Genomic DNA, 18267 nt, shown 5'->3' on the forward strand with positions numbered 1-18267 from the left:
ACCGTAGGATAGAGTAGAACAGTATAATTCTCCCCAGTACTTTGTCCCCACCCAAAACTCCGGTTCCCAATGGGGTCCCCTTTACCGTATGGATAGAGTTTAACTAGTAAATTTACAGTCGTCCGGCCATACCTATTACGTTAAAATTCAAAAAAACTTGTTCAGTAGGTGAAACTGCATAGAAAAACGGCAACTGCCATAGTCTGGGCCGCTGCGGATAGGTACCCTAGATCTACACAATCCTTTCTCACCCGTAAAAATTTTTTGGATAAAATATTACTAATTATTAGAACATTTTCATTGTTTATATCTTAGGCTACCTTCAAGTATGTCTTCCTTTATGGGTTAGGGGTAGGGGGGCGGAGCCCCCTGGCTCAGGTAATATGTTCTACTAGGTGTTTAGGTTTGGTTAGGTTAGTTTATGGTAACCTCTATGTTGGTCTTTCCTTCAGTTCTTTTCTTAAGGGGGGGGGGGGGGGTGGGGGGTACGCCACCTGTCAGGTAACATGTTTCTACTAGGATGGGTCAGGTTTAGGTTGGTGAAGTTAGGTTTTGTTATATCTTAGTCTACCTTCAAGTTTGTCCTCCTTTAAGGGGGGGTGGAGAGCCCTCCTGGTCAGGTAATATGTTCTAGGTTAGGTTGGTAGGTTAGTATGGTAAACCTATATGTTGGTCTTCCTTCATGTTTGTTTATTCATTTTAAGTGGTTATCGTGGGCTCCGGCCCCCCGGTTAGGTAACACGTTCTACTAGGATAGGTTAGGTTAGGTTGGTTACGTTAGTATGGTAACCATAATATGTTGGTGTTCAAATTGGTGTCCCTTCCACAACATTTTATTGCAATATTATTTCCTTTAATAATAATGCACAATATCTTAGGTTTTTTTCAGTGGTCCCCACCCCCCCCCCCCCTGAAAATATGACTTTATTTTGCACATGAAATCATTCCCCCCTCAATTTCGAGAGTACCTGCCCACAATTCTTCCGACCAATCAGAAGCCTTGTCACCAATGCGCTGCTGATATCCAGATTTTAACAGATTCCGTTTTTAAATCATTTAGCAAGAAGTATTCAGTGTTAACACCCCACCCTCTGCACTCTCAAAGTGACTGTGTTTTCACCAGTATTAGTGTTAAAAATTCTGTTACGATATACGGACATCCTAATATATAATTTTGGGAGACTTATCTGTGTTCGTGATTCGTTTGGTATTTAGCTGAAAATCTGTTGAAGATTCAAGATGGGTAGACTTTCAAGAATCGGAGATGATACGAGATTTGGCATACCTAAGTGCGTATCTGAATCGTACCATCTGCCCCTTAAAGGTAAAGTTCCAAAACTATAGGGTAAACAATCACGGACAATCCATTGTCATCATGCTGGCCAGGCCTTAGTCACTCTATATTTAATTGGTGAAACAAGAATACAATTACAACTTTAAGCATACTATTCAAAAGATTGAAGTTTTGTCAACATAATGTGATATATGAAAGTCCCATACAAACTACAGTAAGCATGTGACGCTCTTCGTAAAATATGATTTCAAGGCAGTTTTGAAATTCAATATGGCAGCAATCGTGAGGCTGGCCTGTCTAACCACGGACAATCCACCATCTTTCCCAGTCTTCCCAGCCCTCATTTGAACAATATTAGCGTATATATGTAACGTTTATTGATCTTACTCAAGATTGCTGTTGTAATCAGCACAATAAAACAAGATTTTGTTGCCTATATTAGTGAAAGGATGAAACTATTCCCAGGGTCATGGTTTGAGCTGAATTCATTTTTACCTTGTAATCGGTGGTTTTATCTTTATGCCATCACAACTGAAAATCCAGTGCTTATTTGATTGTAATTATACATATTATGGTCCTTAAATCACTCACCTTGTACTTGAACCACACCTGTTCCTGTTTCCTAAGTACTCACTCCGCAAACAGTTATGAGCAGCAGACGACGACAATGATTATGGGTGTAAAGCTTTATTCACGTAATTGTTTACTTTACTCATTATTTAGTTTAACTTTACTTCAAAATGTTTATTAAATTGGTCTAATATCTTTTTTGCAACCAAATTAACCCCGAAAAATTACAAATATTTTCAAGATAAACTTATGAGCAGACGACGCGAGGAAAAATTACTCATCATTGCCAATTGAGTGGAGCGTCACACATACGTTGATGCATTTACAAACTGTTTCCATGAATTCTAATTGTCATAGTAATGCATTAATGAGAAAATTGCTGTAATATGTATATATACTACAAATAGATAAGCTAGTTTCACTTATTTCCCCTGTTTTGTGTAAGTCTCATACCCAGTTTGGAGGGTAAACACATACCAATTGACAACACTGATAAACAATTGAAGAGCGCAAAACGCCACAAAGAATGCTGTAGTCCCCTACGATAAGTATGGTTAGAGGTCAGGTGTACGATTGTTGTGACGAAAGTGCCCCAGCGTCTATGGGTACAAGTGGTGTGCGAATTTAGCACAGGAAGTAGGAAGTTTGACACAAGCAACTCCGCAAACATCGACATGGCATCAATCTTCTAAATACTCAAGAGTTGTAAGTAAAAATTTCGAAAGAGTTTTGGTGTGGGCCCTGCGTTGGCCATCCTTTTCATTACCCTCTGTTTAAATTTTAAAATATGGCCTTAATTTCTAACTTTGGAGAAAGTACTTACTTTGAAAGGAGAGTAAAGGTCTTTAGCTCCTTCTCTCATCAACAGCAACTCCTGACTGATGACCATCTCCAGTGTCAGGACGCTTTAAAAGTACTTTTTCGCAGGGTGGCCTAGCCGTGTTAGTCGGTTGGCCAGTCCACGCAGTGTTTTACCCTATTCCCCTATTGTTAGAACAATCGTGGTTTAGTTATTTTCAGTTAGGAGTGTTAGATTTTGTTGGGTAGTTCTCGTTATTTGCCATATCACTACCTAACCACCTAGTGTCACATAGCCAACTTGTACCTCCTGTGCTCCCCCCCCCCCCCCCCCCCCCCTCCCCCCCCCCTCAGTATTACCCTGCCTCCCCCTTAGTGAACATATGGCTTTTCTTGGTTTACAAGAGTTGAAGGGAATATTTTTTCCTTTCACTGGAACTAAACTTTAATTTACCCTTGACTCGATACGTCGACCTGTTGGTACTGTCATGTACAGGGGGTCCTCGAGTTACGACGTTGATCCGTTCTTAAGATGCGTCGTAACACGATTTTCAGCGTAAGTCGGAACATTAAAAAATACCACATGATTTAATGTAAATACCTATCAATAACAACGAAGAACAATTCCTTACCTTTATTAATTTGATTGGCTTGCACACTGGATAGGAAGCTGCGGTGCTGGAGAGACTGGGGGAGGTTAGTGAAGAGAAAAAGAACCTCCAGAAGATGCTGGAGATGCTGAGGCAGGTGATTCTTGAGGTGAGGCAGAACATACTACTGGGATGCTGAGGCAGGTGATTATTGGAGGTGGGTGAGGCAGAAACATACTACTGGAGATGTGAGGAAGTGATCTGAGGTGATGCAGAAAATACACTGGAGATGCTGAGGCCAGGTGATTCTTGAGGTGAGCAGAAACATACTACATGGAGATGCTGGGCAGGTGAGTCTTTAGGTGAGGCAGAACCTACAGAATGCTGGAGATACTGGGGCAGGTGAGTCTGGGTTAGCAGAACATTCAGAAGGTGCTGGAGATTGTGGGGCAGGCGAGTCTGGATTAGCAAGATGGCATCTGAAGGTAGAGGGTACAGGATCTCCTGCAGGCTCTCTACCTTCTTAAAAATACTGCTCCAGGTTAGTCTGAACAGAGAGCGACCTCTTTTCATCAAGATCCTCCTTGTAACACTGCATCAAAATCCATAACGCCTCTAGAAACCCTAGTGAAACCTGTCCAAGTTGGGATCCTGAGCCTCAAAAGTTGACAACGCTTGCTGCAACTCTGCAAAACCTCTTGTCAAGTCCTGCCTTGTGAAAGCCTTAGGCTCTGGGGTGGGTGCTTCTTCTTCCTCTATCATCTGCTTCTCCAGTTGTATCAGGTCCTCAGCAGATAACTCCTCACCATGAGACTCCAGCAGCTCTGTAACATCATCAACCTCCATCTCCAAATTGATTTCCTTACTCAGGGCAACAACGTTCTTGACAACTTGCTGAACTGTGTCCTCAAACCCATGGAAATCATTCACAAATTGAGGACAAATTTTCTTCCAGACACCATTCATGTCTCCCAGCTGGGCAGGGTGTCCAGGGGCATTGTCCAGCACTAGCAACACCTTAAAGGGGATACCCTTGGAGGCGCAATACTGCTCCACACTTGGAACAAAATGGTTTACGAACCAGTCCTCAAACACTGCAAGTGTCACCCATGCCTTCTTGTTGGACTTCCAAATTACTGGTAGTTGACCCTTCCAAATGCCCTTGAGTGCCCTTGGATTTTCAGCCTGATACACCAACAAGGACTTCAGTTTTGAAAGTCGCCAGCAGCATTACCCCCAAGAAGTAAAGTTAGCCTCTCCTTGCTGGCTTTATGACCGGTGCTGACTTCTCCTCCTTGGCGATGTAAGTGCGGTTAGGCATACGCTTCCAAAACAAACCTGTTTCGTCTCCGTTAAACTTAAACACTTGCTGAGCAGGAATAACCCCCCTCCTTAATTATCTCAGACAACGCTTTAGGAAATTCACTCGCTGCTTTCTCATCCCCACTAGCAGCTTCACCTTGCACTTTAAGGTTATGGTAATTGGCCCGAGCCTTAAATCGCATAAACCAACCCCTACTAGCCACAAACTCTTCACTTTCGCTTCCCTCCCCCTTTTCTTTTTTCACGCTTCAAACCATCTTTTCGCCTTCTCCTGAATCACCATAAGGCTGACTGGGATACGCCGTTGATTTTGGTCTTCCAACCAAAGCACCAATAACCTTTCCATTTCATTATTAGACCACTACGCTGCTTAGTTATCACTGTCGCTTTCATAGGAGCAGATCCTTTACCCACATGTTTCAAACGATGCTGCTCTTTGTATCTTTGGAAATAATGGGTAGCAACGGTCGAACGGCTAAGGCCAAGCGAGCGGCCAATGTTTGTTGGCGTTTCTCCCTTCTCAGATCGCTTTATAATGTCCACTTTAATTTCCATGGTGATGGCCTTTCTTTTCTTCGATGCACTACCATCAGAAGAGTCCGCCTTGCGCTTGGGAGCCATAACAAAGAGCAAAAAGTTACAAAACGATACAACACGAGGGAGAGAGAGGCAGTGTAAACAACCAAAATGGCGTATGGGCGAGGATAATGAGCGTAGCGAAGCGACGCCGTCCTCTCCCCCACAAAGCGTATTCTTCGCCGTGCGCCTGGCAACTAGTTCGCGTTTGTTTACGTCACTTACGACGCTAAACCGCGTAAGACGGAACGATGCAAAATATTATTTTTTATATTTTTATGGGGGCGCGTTTGTAACCACAAAACATCTTAAGTCAAGACCGGCGTAACCCGAGGACTTACTGTAGTTTTCAAAGGTGACTTACTGCTTAGTTACAGTTGTCCGAATAAATATTACTTTCAAATCTTGTACACCAAGTAAAATAACATAGGAAAACGTCAATTGCCATAGTCTAGGCCGCCGTGGAATGCTTCTGTGGAAATACCACCCGGTAGATGTCAAAATGTATGTAGCAGAGATGCCTTTAATGTTGCTACCTAGACCAGCAAATGTGAAAATTATAAAAACCTAGCAGCTATAAGTTGATAACTAACATGATGATCGGGAAATTAAAATGTAAGTAGATAGCTCGTTTCGCCGTCATTAGTAGCACTAGTTTATTGGTGAACTTTGCTTAGCAACAACACACAGAAAAGAAATTGATTACCGCGAGGTCCGCAGCAAATTATATAGAAAATGGGACTTCATTCTTCATACTTAGATCCACAGTTCCTTTGTTTTAAATTAAGGGGAACTGAAAGCACTGAACGTAACGTGATTGTATATTTATATTTAGCAATTATGCATATTGTACACATCAGCAAATCTTTATTGTATATCTATTGTTAGTAGGGTAAACAACTGCAGATGATCCATTGTCATCACGCTGGCCAGTCCTTATTCACTCTATATTTAATTGGTGAAACGAGAATACAATTACAACTTTTAGCATGCCATTCAAAATATTGAAGTTTCGTCAACATAATGTGATATATGAAAGCCCCATACAAACTAGAAGAAGCATGTGAGCTCTTCATAAAATATGTTTTCAAGGCAGTTTTGAAATCCAATATGGCGGCAATCGTGTGGCTGGCAGTTCTAACCACAGACAATCCACCATCTTTCCCAGCCTTCCCAACACTCATTTGAACAATGTTAGCATATATATGTAATGTTTATTGATCTTACTCAAGATTGCAGTTGTAATCAGCACAATAAAAAATTTTGTTGCCTATATTAAGTGAAAGTATGAAACTTTATTCCCAGGGTCATGGTTTGAACTGAATTCATTTGTACCTTGTAATCGGTGGTTTTTATCCTTACAGCCATCACAACTGGAACTCCACATTGCACTTGAACCACGTTGCTGTTCCTGGTTCCTAAGCACTCACTCCGCAAACACAGTTACGACCAGCAGACGACTACACTCTTTATGAGGTGAATAACCTTTATTCCCTTAATTGTTTACTCATTATTTAGTTCAACTCCAAAATGTTCATGTCTATCATCCCTTTTTTGCAACTAAATTAACCCTGAAAAATTACAGATATTTCTGAAGTACGAGCAGACGACGGGAAAAAGACTCACCGTTGCCAATCTAGTGGAGCATCACACGTATGCCGATGCATTTACAAACTGTTCCATGAATTCTAGTTGTCATAGAAATGCAGTAATGATAAAATTGCTGTAATATGTATATATACTACAAATAGATAAGCTATTTTCACTTATTTCCCCGGTTTTGTGTAAGTCTTATACCCAATTTGGAGGGTAAACGCATACCAATTGACAACTGATAAACAATTGAAGAGCGCAAAACGCCGCAAAGAATGCCGAAGTCCCCTTGAATAAGTACGAATAAGTACTGGTTAGAGGTCAGGTTATGATTGTTGTGATGAAAGTGCCCCAGCGTCTATGGGTACAAGTGGTGTGCGGATTTAGCACAGGAAATGGAAGTTTGTTGACACAAGCGACTCCACAAACATCAAGATGGCGTCAGTCTTTTAAACTTTTTTAATCGTAAGTAAGAATTTCGTTTTGGAGTAGTGTGCACTGCGTTGGCCACACTTTTCATTAACCTCTGTTTAAATCTTAAAATATGGTCTTAATTTCTAACTTTGGAGAAATTACTTACTTCAAAAGGAGAGTAGAGGTCTTGAGCTCCTGTTATCAACATCAACTAGTCATAACTGATGACCATCTCTGGTGTTAGGACGAGTAGTACTCTTTTGGAGGGTGGCCAAAACCGCCGTAGTCGGTGAGTTGGCCAGTCCACTTGGTTGTTTACCCTGATGTGTATTTCCATTCCTGTTGCCCACCTTCCTCCACCCTCTTCCTCAATTTTCCCTCATTCCTCTATCCTGCCTTCCTTTACCCTCTTCCTTAACATTCCCGCCTTCTTCCACCCTCTTCCTTAACATTCCCGCCTTCTTCCACCCTCTTCCTTAACATTCCCGCCTTCCTCTACCCTCTTACTTAACATTCCCGCCTTCCTCTACCCTCTTCCTCAATTATCCCACCTTCCTCCACCCTCTTCCTTGACATTCCTGCCTTCCTCCACTCCTCAAGTAGGATCTGATGTCGAAAGTGAAACCTAAACTTAGTCAACATTGATGGCTTTGTTCATTAGGTAATAAAGTAAATGTCTATTTCATAAGAATTATGGAAAAGTTATGAACTAAGCTTTTGATATTGAAACTAATAATTATACGAATAAAAATGATCGAGTGCTAATTAGCAACTCTAGGGTTTGAGATAGTCAGTATTGCTGGGGTCGCACATTAGAGTATAAAACGACCAGCACATACCCCTGTCTGGGTCGTGGGTATCATCGCTGTGAAATGACCTTGACCAGCTGGTAAACAGGACACGGGCTGACGGACACAGAGCCAGCACCGTAAATTGCGCCACAAATGTACGCGCAATGCAAGCAAGGTCGGACGCCTACCTGGAACTTATGCTGATAGTGTAACATTCTGTGTTCGTCAACTTCAAGTCTGTATTGCCCACCGTTGTAGGGCTGTAGGGTACAAATGGCCGGCCTGTAAACAGAGCAGACTGTAAAGTGATGGAACATGTATGAGAGAATGTAAAAACAATACATTTGAAAATCCAGGTTGTAAATTCACTTTGGTAGAATTCTGCATGTACTGTAAAATATTGTATATGTTCAACAAATATAAAAAAGAATTAAGTCAGGCATTATAATATACATACCATTGGTAGTACCAACATCTTGGGCTTCTTCTGACGGATGATGTGGGGCTTGAAGTGGAATATGTTCAATATCCACTACTCCCTGTCAGTCGTTCGTCTGCTCACCCCTTGGCCACTCTTCTCAGCGGTGAGGCGTCCGAAGTGGCTCCTGAGGGATGTGAACCACATCCAGAGCTCGTTGCCAGTTACTGGTGGCCTAAATGATTTGCCCTTGTCATCAAAGGGTTTCCACACCTTGGATTTGTCCTTGTAGGCAGCCATCCCCTTGTTGTATATGAATTTGGCCTCGTGCTCGAGCCACTCGCCCACCAGCCTCTCATTTTCGTTCAACAGTATGATACAGAGGTTCTTATTACGCCCCGGTGGTATGTCCTCTGTCTCGATCAAGGGAACATTATGTCCGTTGTCAATGGGGGTAGCTTCATGGAGTTTCCGTGTCGCTGTCATCACTTTGTATCTCATCCAACTCCAACTCTTGTAGGTGGAAGATGACATTTCCCTCGACCTGATTGTCTGCAGGAGTGGCTGTAGGAGTCTTCTCTGGGCCGAAAGAAGGTCCTGCAAGAATATGTGACTGATGGTCCCTTCCTTGGTCGTTTTGTGAGGTTCGGCATCTTGAAGGGTGTTGTGGAGAGTACTAGGAGGAGACAGCTGGTCTCGGAGATGGAAACAACAGCTGACCTGAAGGCGCCGACCTAACCTTTTATACCACACTACAGCGTTGCCATGACGTACAGGGTTGTAAATATGCGAATCGGTTTCCCCGTAGGCTACAGCGCAATTAGGAGGCCAACGTGTTTCGCGGCGGGAAGAAAACAGCGGCGGCGAACAATGCTGGTGACCCCAGTGCCTACCCCAATGCAGTCACTGTGGGTCCCACGTGCAATGCCTGGAGCTACGTCAGGTGACATTTGGCATGACCGCCCATGAATTGTTTTGAACATTTCAAAACTGGAGTGGGCTACCGCGCTTAGCGCCGCCCAGATGACCCGTCACCGTACATCTGCGATTTTACATATGTTTTACGAACCATTTGTGGTTTACCGACGTAAGCTGTTGTCAACTACCAATTTCCACATGTGTGGGTGTGCGTGCTTTGATACGTGAATGTGTGACCTCAGCATAGCACTCGAGTTGGAGGGCCTGGACCGCCTGTTGCGCACAAGCTTCCCTCGTGAGTGCTTCTGATTGGTTAACTAGGAAAGGCAACTGACGTCACACCTAAGGAAGCCACAACCAACTAACAATCTACTCTGATAAGTGATACTTATTTCCAAAGCAGGAATTCTTTACAATTTTGTTGGATGGGTATGCTATGAGGGTCTTGAAGTCGAATTAATGACTAGAATATCAAATATAATACAAGAGTAATTATACTTCCAGAGTTAATAGCAACAAGATCAGGCCCCTGTAGCTTTCACATAAGTTGGTCAATTATAAACCACCCCCTTCCCAGGCATGTTTGGTTGATCAGCGCATGGTAATTCCATGTTCACACTGTGTGAAACTTGTGAATTGTTCGTTTCACCTTGTGAATTGTTAGTTTTCACAAGTTGGATTGATTGCCCCATATTTTATATCTTAATTTTAAATGGTTAATGGAACAATGATGTGGTCGTTAATGTTTTTTCCTTGGTAGATTTAAGAAGAAAATTCACACTTCACTGTGTGAACAGTTTCATTGGATTTTATTGTATTAAGGAATACGTAAAATAGGTCAGCAGTATCTATAAAATCAGAATAAAAATAAATCGAGAAATAAGCTGCCTACCTCTTGAGGTAGTCATTATTTTGCAAATAGTGAATACTTGACATTAATGATTGTGATATACGGGAGTATGGGAGGAAATGACACGGGACAGAGGTAGATGGAAGAGACTCATTAGAAACGGCGACCCCGAATAGGGATAAAGCTGGGAAGAAGAAGAATGATTGCTGTTATTCCGTGAATTTAATAAACATTGTGATCGCACGTTTACACTTGATGTTGAAGCTGTGCTTAGCCTGTTTAAACATTAGCTTGCTTTTAATTTCTGAGCGAATTGTAGACATACAATTATGAAGTTACTTAATGCTCATACTTAGTCTTCAGTTACTATAGTACTAGACATGTTTCATTTTATATTTTTGATGTCTAAAATGGACATTAACTTTTCCATCAGTAGTATTGTTTAATGTACATGAAAAGAGGGTTAGTATTATTGCCTAACTCAATATTTTATTGACTTACGAGAGTTGTAGAATGTGCTTGATTACAAAGATAATAAGAGTTATCTCCGAAATATAGATTGGTTTGAGATTAGATTTGTTTGTAATAAGGATTACGTAAGAACTTCTATGTGGATATTTTAGAGTGAATGCTTTGCCAAAAATGGGATTTGTCACTTGGAGCTTCGAGAGGTCTTGCCCACCCAAGGATCTCAGGCCTCCTTCGTGGGCTGTGATTCGTACTACAGAGCCTGACTCGTGCCCCATACGAACCACTTCAAGAGTAATCAGATGTGGATCTGACACTCAAAACTGACTTTCTGCTGGCCCTGGCATCAGCAAAGAGAGTAGGCGAACTCAATGGACTATCCTTCGACGTCAAACACACGAGGTTGGGGCTCAGTTTCGCTACAATTTGTCCCGGAATTCATAGCGAAGACTCGGACTCCTTTGGTCCCTGATGCTAGGCTAAGAGTCTTTCTCCATCCCCTCCCTCAGTGACTTATTGATAATGACCTAGATGAGATGCTTCTCTGTCCAGTTAGAGCACTATGGCGCCAGCTGAAGAGGACTATATCTTTGGCCTGAGTGTCGATGACTCTTCATTAGCACCAGAGGTTCCAAGAAAGAGCTTTCCAAGAACACTGTCTCTTTCTGGATTCGTGAGACGATCAGGAAGGCATACGTACTCTGCTGCAGGCGACGACACTAGTACCCTTCATCCGAGAGCTCACGAGGTCAGGGGCGTTGCCCCATCCTTTGCATTCCAGAAGAACTTGTCGGTTCAACAGGTTTTGAAGGCGGCGGTCTGGGCATGCCAGACTACCTTCCCCTCTCATTACCTTTGGGATTTTGCCCACAGGTTCTTGGACACTTTTTCCTTGGGACCATTGGTGGCTATTTAAGTTGTATAGCTTACCCAGCTCTAACAGGACAGGTTAGCATCTGGTCTCGTACGGTATGATTGAGTATGAATGCAGTGACTGGCTCTTCTTTATCCCATTCATCCTACTTCGGGCAGAGAGTATGCAGTCCGTTACTTGCTGGACTGGACACAGATGCAGGTAAGAGACACCTTACCTTTCTATTCCATACTTAGTAATTGCAGCACATATCTGTCCCGTTTCCCTTGCAAGGCGGAAAAAAGGGGGATCATGACATAAGACAAACCCATTGCTTTGTTTTTGCATTATAGTCTCCAACGTATGGTTTTTCGCTTTCCCTTAAGTGCGAATTACTCTCGCTCTTTTAAGGAAAAACCCAAAAGACTGCCTCTGATCCCACAGTTCTATAACTCCGATCAAAGGTCAGGAGAAGAGCTCAGGTAGGCTGAACACTAGTCGGTTCACGAGATCCTGCCACCAATCAGTGAGTCTTCTTATTGTGAAGGACTGATGGTTTGTATACCGTGTAGGAACGAATCAATTTTTGAATAAATTTTATTTTTCCCAACTATACAAACCTATGTCCTTTACACATACTGCCCACTTCAAGCCACCTTTATATCTGTTACCTGGGCCAAAAGCAAATTGACCTCTCAACCCTGGTCTTGGCATAACCAATGGCTGGACGGTAGTTAACTACTGTACTGCCTTGTTTGAAAATTCAGTGGCTGCGTCCAGGCTTTGCCTTGAGTAATTTCTATTGTAAAGGACCTAGGTTTGTATAGTTAGGAAAAATACAATTCACTTTAAAAAATTGTAATATTAGCTTTGTATTTATTGAAATATATTTTGAATATTTAAATGTATTTGAGAAATGAACTAATTAATTAGATATAATATTTTGAGAAATGAACTATTTAATAGCCTACCAAATTCAAACAATAAAGTGTACAGTATTTCTTGTAAAGTATGCAATAAGATTTATATTGGGCAAACATCAAAGAACAAAAGGTGAGATGCTCTTGGCACAAATACGCCATATTAAGAGGCTTCACAAATTGTAATGGCTTAGTACTGTGTTCTTTGGATTTAAGGATATTCTCAAGCTCATATTCTTTCATGCTACACCAGAGACTTTGGCATTGTCAGGCAACTATTAGGAGGAGGACACTGAAATCAAACCAGTTGGTAGAGAGGAGAATGTATCCTTATTAGGCAACCCTTCTATGAGAGGGCTACTCTGCCTACCAAACCTTGTTCGCCAACCTGGAACTGTGCCATAGCCATTGTACCGTTGCATTCCATGGCATTGGGTAAGAGTTCCCTTGCCTACGGGTACAATCAGGTATTCATCCTCATTTTCGTTCACTTCCTGTCTTCAAACAGTTAGTAGGAGTGGCTGATGAGAAAGCAATAGTTGCTTGGTGGATTATTTGGAAGTGCCTTTGTCTTTACATCTAATATTTTTCCTTCTGAATGCTATATTTCTAAATCTGTCCTGACTGTCCTCCCCCAGTTGTTGTGGCAAACTTGTTGGTTTCTTTTGCCTTTCAAGGCATAGCTAACTCAGGATTTTTGCTTGAAAGTTCTGATCTCCAGTGTCGTCATTATGGCAGTTCCTTGTCCATTGTTCACATTCTGGTACATTGCCAACTGTATGCTGCTATACAGCATAAACATGGGCTTGCTAGCAAGTCGAAAATGGAGCAGAATTGAAAGCCTGGTTAAATTTTGAATGAAACTATTTTATCTTAAAATTTAAAAGGTTTTACCAAGAATGGTATAGCTTTTAAATATGCTATGTATATATTTTAATCTTTTCATTAGTTTTATTTAATATACTACCTTTTTATCAAATACCAAACCGTTTTTATCGTAATTAATAACTTACTATAACCATTATCATCATTACCATCATCTCTCCATAAACATGTCAGGACATCCACCAAGGTGTGCCAGTCCCATCTGGTAGCCTTTTATTTTTTTCATGGCATATGGTGACATTTATAATCATATATAATGTAAATAATACTTTTGTTGTTTATGGTATTGTTGCTTTTTGTTCTGTTGAGTTTTTTACATTGCTGTTGTTTTGAGTCTTTATTTATTAGTTTTGATACTGATTTTGTTCATTTTAATTCTTTCAGGAGACGTTGACCTGAAACGTGGACCTGTTACTCATTACAGTAAGAAAAATTGCCAATATAGTACTTGATGAAAAATTGCCATTCAGTACTTGATGAAATTTTGTTGACCTCCAGACTTGTGCCTGTAACTCTGGATTATTTTAACTGTGACTTGTAAGTAGAAACAAGTCAAATGGTGAGCTTTGAATCCTTGGGTTTGATAGCCCTGATTTTATTTTTTTTTTTGTGCCAGACATGGCTGTACATGTATACACTTGAGTCCGGACAATCTATTTGCCAGAAAAATTGGAGTGTAGTTTCCGTGAAGTTCTTTGTTTTAAATTTTTCAGTAAGTTCTACATTATTTACATAGTATTATTTGCTTTTTGTCGTAATCCAGATATCAATGATGCTATACGTATGACTGAAAGGATTAGTATGTCTCGGTGGACAATTTTATTATGGCACAGGTAAAAATGGCAAAAGTAAAAAAGATGGCACAAAGGAAACCAGTACATGTATTGCACTAGTCAAGGGTTTATACAGGGAAAAACTGGAATGCGCATGCAGTGTATTTAATAAATCTGAGCAAATAAATACCAAACCAGTAATGTAGGCATTACTTAGGTTTTTTGCAGTTTCACTTCAGCTCTACCTGCAACTACTTTCTTTCCTTTTACTTTACCTCCGTTCATATTCTCTTTCTTCCATCTAACTGTCCACCCTCTCCTAGCAATTATTTCTTAGTGCAAAACTGAGGGGTTTGCCTCCTTAATCACCTTTTCAAAACCTTAACTGTCCTCCTTTCCAATTTCAACACTGAGGGGTTTGCCTCCTGTAACACCTTTCCAAAACCTATATGTCTCTTTCCATTTCAGCACTGAGCCTTAGTTGCCCCTCCAGTGCTTGGCATAATGGCAAAAATCTATATAAATCAAATCAAATGCCTCCTCCTCCTCCTCCTCCTCCTCCTCCTCCTCCTCCTTCCTCCTCCTCCTCTCGTTTCCATTTCAGCATGAGTGGCCTTAGTTGCCCCAGTGCTTGGCATAATGGCAAATCTATATAAATCAAATGCTCCTCCTCCTAAATCCTCCTCCTCCTCCCCCCTCCTACTCCTCCTCCTCCTCTCCTACCATTTCCTCCTTCCCCTCGTTTGAAGTTTTTCCAATAATCTTATTTGGGGGGAGGGGGAAGGGGTCATATGTTATATGTAACTAATGCAACAGTTAATTAATGTATATATTTTACTCTTAATTTACAGTATTTTGTCTCAATCTTCATTTTTAAAATTATTTTTTCTAAATTTTCTATTTGTTTTCAGGTTCCTCTGCAGGTTCCCCTTCATGACAAATTCACTTCCATATCATCTGAGAGACTTGGTGAGTAGCTGAGTAAAATGTATTATGGTACATCATTCCTTCCCAACCAGGTAATGGTTTGAATCCAACAGATTACAAAGTCATTATTTTTAAATATAAAAAGTGGTGATTCTTTGCCACTTTTATCCCTACATTAAGGGGTCGGTTGCCTGATGCTCCTTCTCCGCTGATATCAAAGGCATCATCTTCCACCAAAGTTCTTCTCTCCATATCTTCCCTCATTTGATCTCGCCATCTAATTGTCTGTCTCTCTCTATCTTTCTCTAACAGGTTTCCCCCAAGGCCGCTTCACTCTCCCCTCATCACCCATCCTCAACACTTGTCCATACCATCTCAATCGTGACTATCATCTCTGTAATCTTTACTAAGCCTGCGTGCCCTCCTTATTTCATCATTTTCCAATTTTTCAAGCAGTGATTTTCCTATAATCCATCTCTTCCTGATTTCTTCTTATCAGTGTGTTATATACAGGCGGCCCTCGGTTAGCGGCAGGGGTTCCATTCCTGGCCACCGACGCCAAGCGATTTTCGACGCTGAGCGATTTTAAAGCCTACGGCCGCCGCACACCTTCTTTCGAAACTCTAGACCAGTCAGAGGCACCGTAATCCCACAACGGCGCAATAAGTAAAATTATATTCATGCAGTATAGTACTATATAATTTACTGTACAGTACATGTGGGTGTCTAGAGTATGTAAAGATATAATAAAGTTTATACAGTGTACAGGTATCTGTAGTGTTCAGGTTACGATCATTAGTTTACGATAGTTCATTTTATGAGAGATCAAATTACAATGGCCTAACTTTATCCATCTTCTAGTTACATAAGTTCAATAACAGCAAAAGAGAATGGTGAAAGTATGGTTTTAACGTTATACTCGTTGCGTGAACGTGTACAACCATACTCGTTGCGTGAACGTGTACAACCATGAACAACCGAACGAGAAAACGACTTTTTTTTTTCTAAGTACAACCGAACTGGATAATATCTGTTTGGCTTGTATTTCGATCATCGTACTATAGTGCAACATTACCGTATTTGTTATAAATGGCGTTATGTATAGAATAGAACTGAGATATCTTAATGTAATAACTTTATTCGCTATAGATCAGAGATCAATATAGATTAAAGATCAATCGGAAAATATACCGTTAAATTTAAACCTAATTATGACTGAAGCTGAGAAAACTGTTCAAGCTGCTAATGACTATTATTGTACATCGGCAACAAGGATAAAACTGCAGTAAACGTCTGCCATCACACACAACCATAGATAAAATTGGGATAAAATAATTTTAATCAAAACTACTGTGCTTGAAAGAACACATTTTACTGTTGGTTTCACGCCGATATAAGATAAATAACGTAAAGTTCGTATTACGATGATATAAAGGATTACGTATTGCGAACGGAATCGCGTAATTTTTTACGCAATAAACATGCCGCCAACGTAATCTGTTAACGAAAAAAATAGTAGTTCACATTCACAACGAGACATATTCAATAAATATTTCCACCTAAAAACACGCTGTATAAGGAAAAATAACTTTGTCTCATATAAGTCAAGTATCTAGATATTCGTTTATGCTAACTAGAAGCAGAGCATTCGCTCAGAATTGCGTTATGGTGAAACAGACTCGTATTCATCAGCTGATTTCAAACCACAACATTGGCCGCTCCGCGGAATACGGGCTTAAGTTTGCCGTAGTATTTTAAAATACAATAATATGAGAATACATATAATATTCTTGGATACAGTGAAATAATGTATAACTTTTTAAAGGATTTATGGAAAAGATGCATAATTAATAAAAATAACACAATGCATTTTTCGGAACTGGCGGACAAGAACGAACATGAAAAACCATCCCCTGACAACGTGGAGCGTAGTTACAAAGGCTGCCTTAATTTGTATCTTATTTCTGTACAGAAATGAAAATACCTTCTACGCCAATATATTTTCATAAACACCATTTTAAACATAAAAAAGCATAAACATTTGAAAAATCGACACATCGATCGCTAAATTTGCACAACTTTTCTCTCTCGTCTCTCTCTCTCTCCTCCTCTCTCTCTTCATCTCTCTCTCTCTCTCTCTCTCTTTAACTCTATATTTTTGGAAGAGTGGCAGACGGCGGCAAAAAAAGTGCAAATTAGCTATCGATGTGTCGATTTCATAAATGTTTATGCTTTTATGTTTAAAATGTGTATGAAAATGTATTACGAATAGGGTATTTTTATTTCTGTGCAGAAATATGATAAAAGGCAGCTTTTGAAACTCCCCTTCAAGTTATCGACTACGATGTGTTTTTCAAGTTCGTTCTTGTATGCCGCCGCGGCATACAAGAACGAACTTGAAAAAAACATCGTAGTCGATAACTTGAAGGGGAGTTTCAAAAGCTGCCTTTTTATCATATTTCTGCACAGAAATAAAAATACCTTATTCGTATACATTTTCATACACATTTAAACATAAAAGCATAACATTTATAAAATCGACACATCGATCGCTAATTTGCAACTTTTTTTAAATCGATATTTTCGGAAGAGCGGCAGGCGGTGGCTACAAGAAAGAACATGAAAAAACATCGTATTTGCTATCGTGAAGGGCAGTTTCAAAAGCTGCCTTTGTATCATATTTCTGTACAGAAATAAAAATGCCTTTCACGTAATACATTTTCACACACATTTTAAACAAAAGCATGAACAATTATGAATCGACACATCCATAGCTAAATTTGCACTTATGTAACTCGATATTTTCGGCATAGAACAGCGTCAGAGGCATATATTTTACCCTAATACCTACGTAATAACTCTCCATAAAATTTGTTAATATAATTTGCATAACCTTTATGGTCTGAACGGCATTTCTACATATGTATGAACTCGTTAGACAACGGCGCTAGCGGCGCTGTTAACTGAAATTTGTGCCGTAAAGATACCTTTAAAATGCCTTATTTTTTTAATGAATATTTTTGACGACCGCCGTAAAACCGATTCGCCGTTGAGTGATTGCGCCGTTAACCGCGGGCCGCCTGTATTGTTACTTTTAGCTTGATTGGCATTTTCTTATCACATACCACTCCAGCTACCTCTCTCCACTTCCCCATGCAGCTTTTATCTTACTGTCAACTTCAGCCTCACATCCTCCCTCTTGGGTAAAAGTAGATCCTAAGTATTTAAACTTTCTGCCTGTTTTAGAATAGAACCTCTTCTTTCTTGTATTACTATTGTGTCTTTATCTTCCCTGCTGCTCGGCAA

General features: G+C 40.5%; 1 long non-coding RNA gene across 1 annotated transcript; it reads left to right on the forward strand.

The window, feature by feature from the left end:
• Positions 1 to 6513: 6513 nt before the first annotated feature.
• On the forward strand, positions 6514 to 15079 carry LOC135205971 (uncharacterized). The gene is made up of 3 exons (XR_010312654.1): positions 6514 to 6627; positions 13646 to 13798; positions 14946 to 15079. It is a non-coding gene; the product is annotated as an uncharacterized LOC135205971 (long non-coding RNA).
• The last annotated feature ends 3188 nt before the right edge of the window (positions 15080 to 18267 follow it).

The sequence above is a fragment of the Macrobrachium nipponense genome, chromosome 29 (genome assembly GCF_015104395.2).
Source record: "Macrobrachium nipponense isolate FS-2020 chromosome 29, ASM1510439v2, whole genome shotgun sequence".
NCBI lineage: Eukaryota > Metazoa > Arthropoda > Malacostraca > Decapoda > Palaemonidae > Macrobrachium > Macrobrachium nipponense.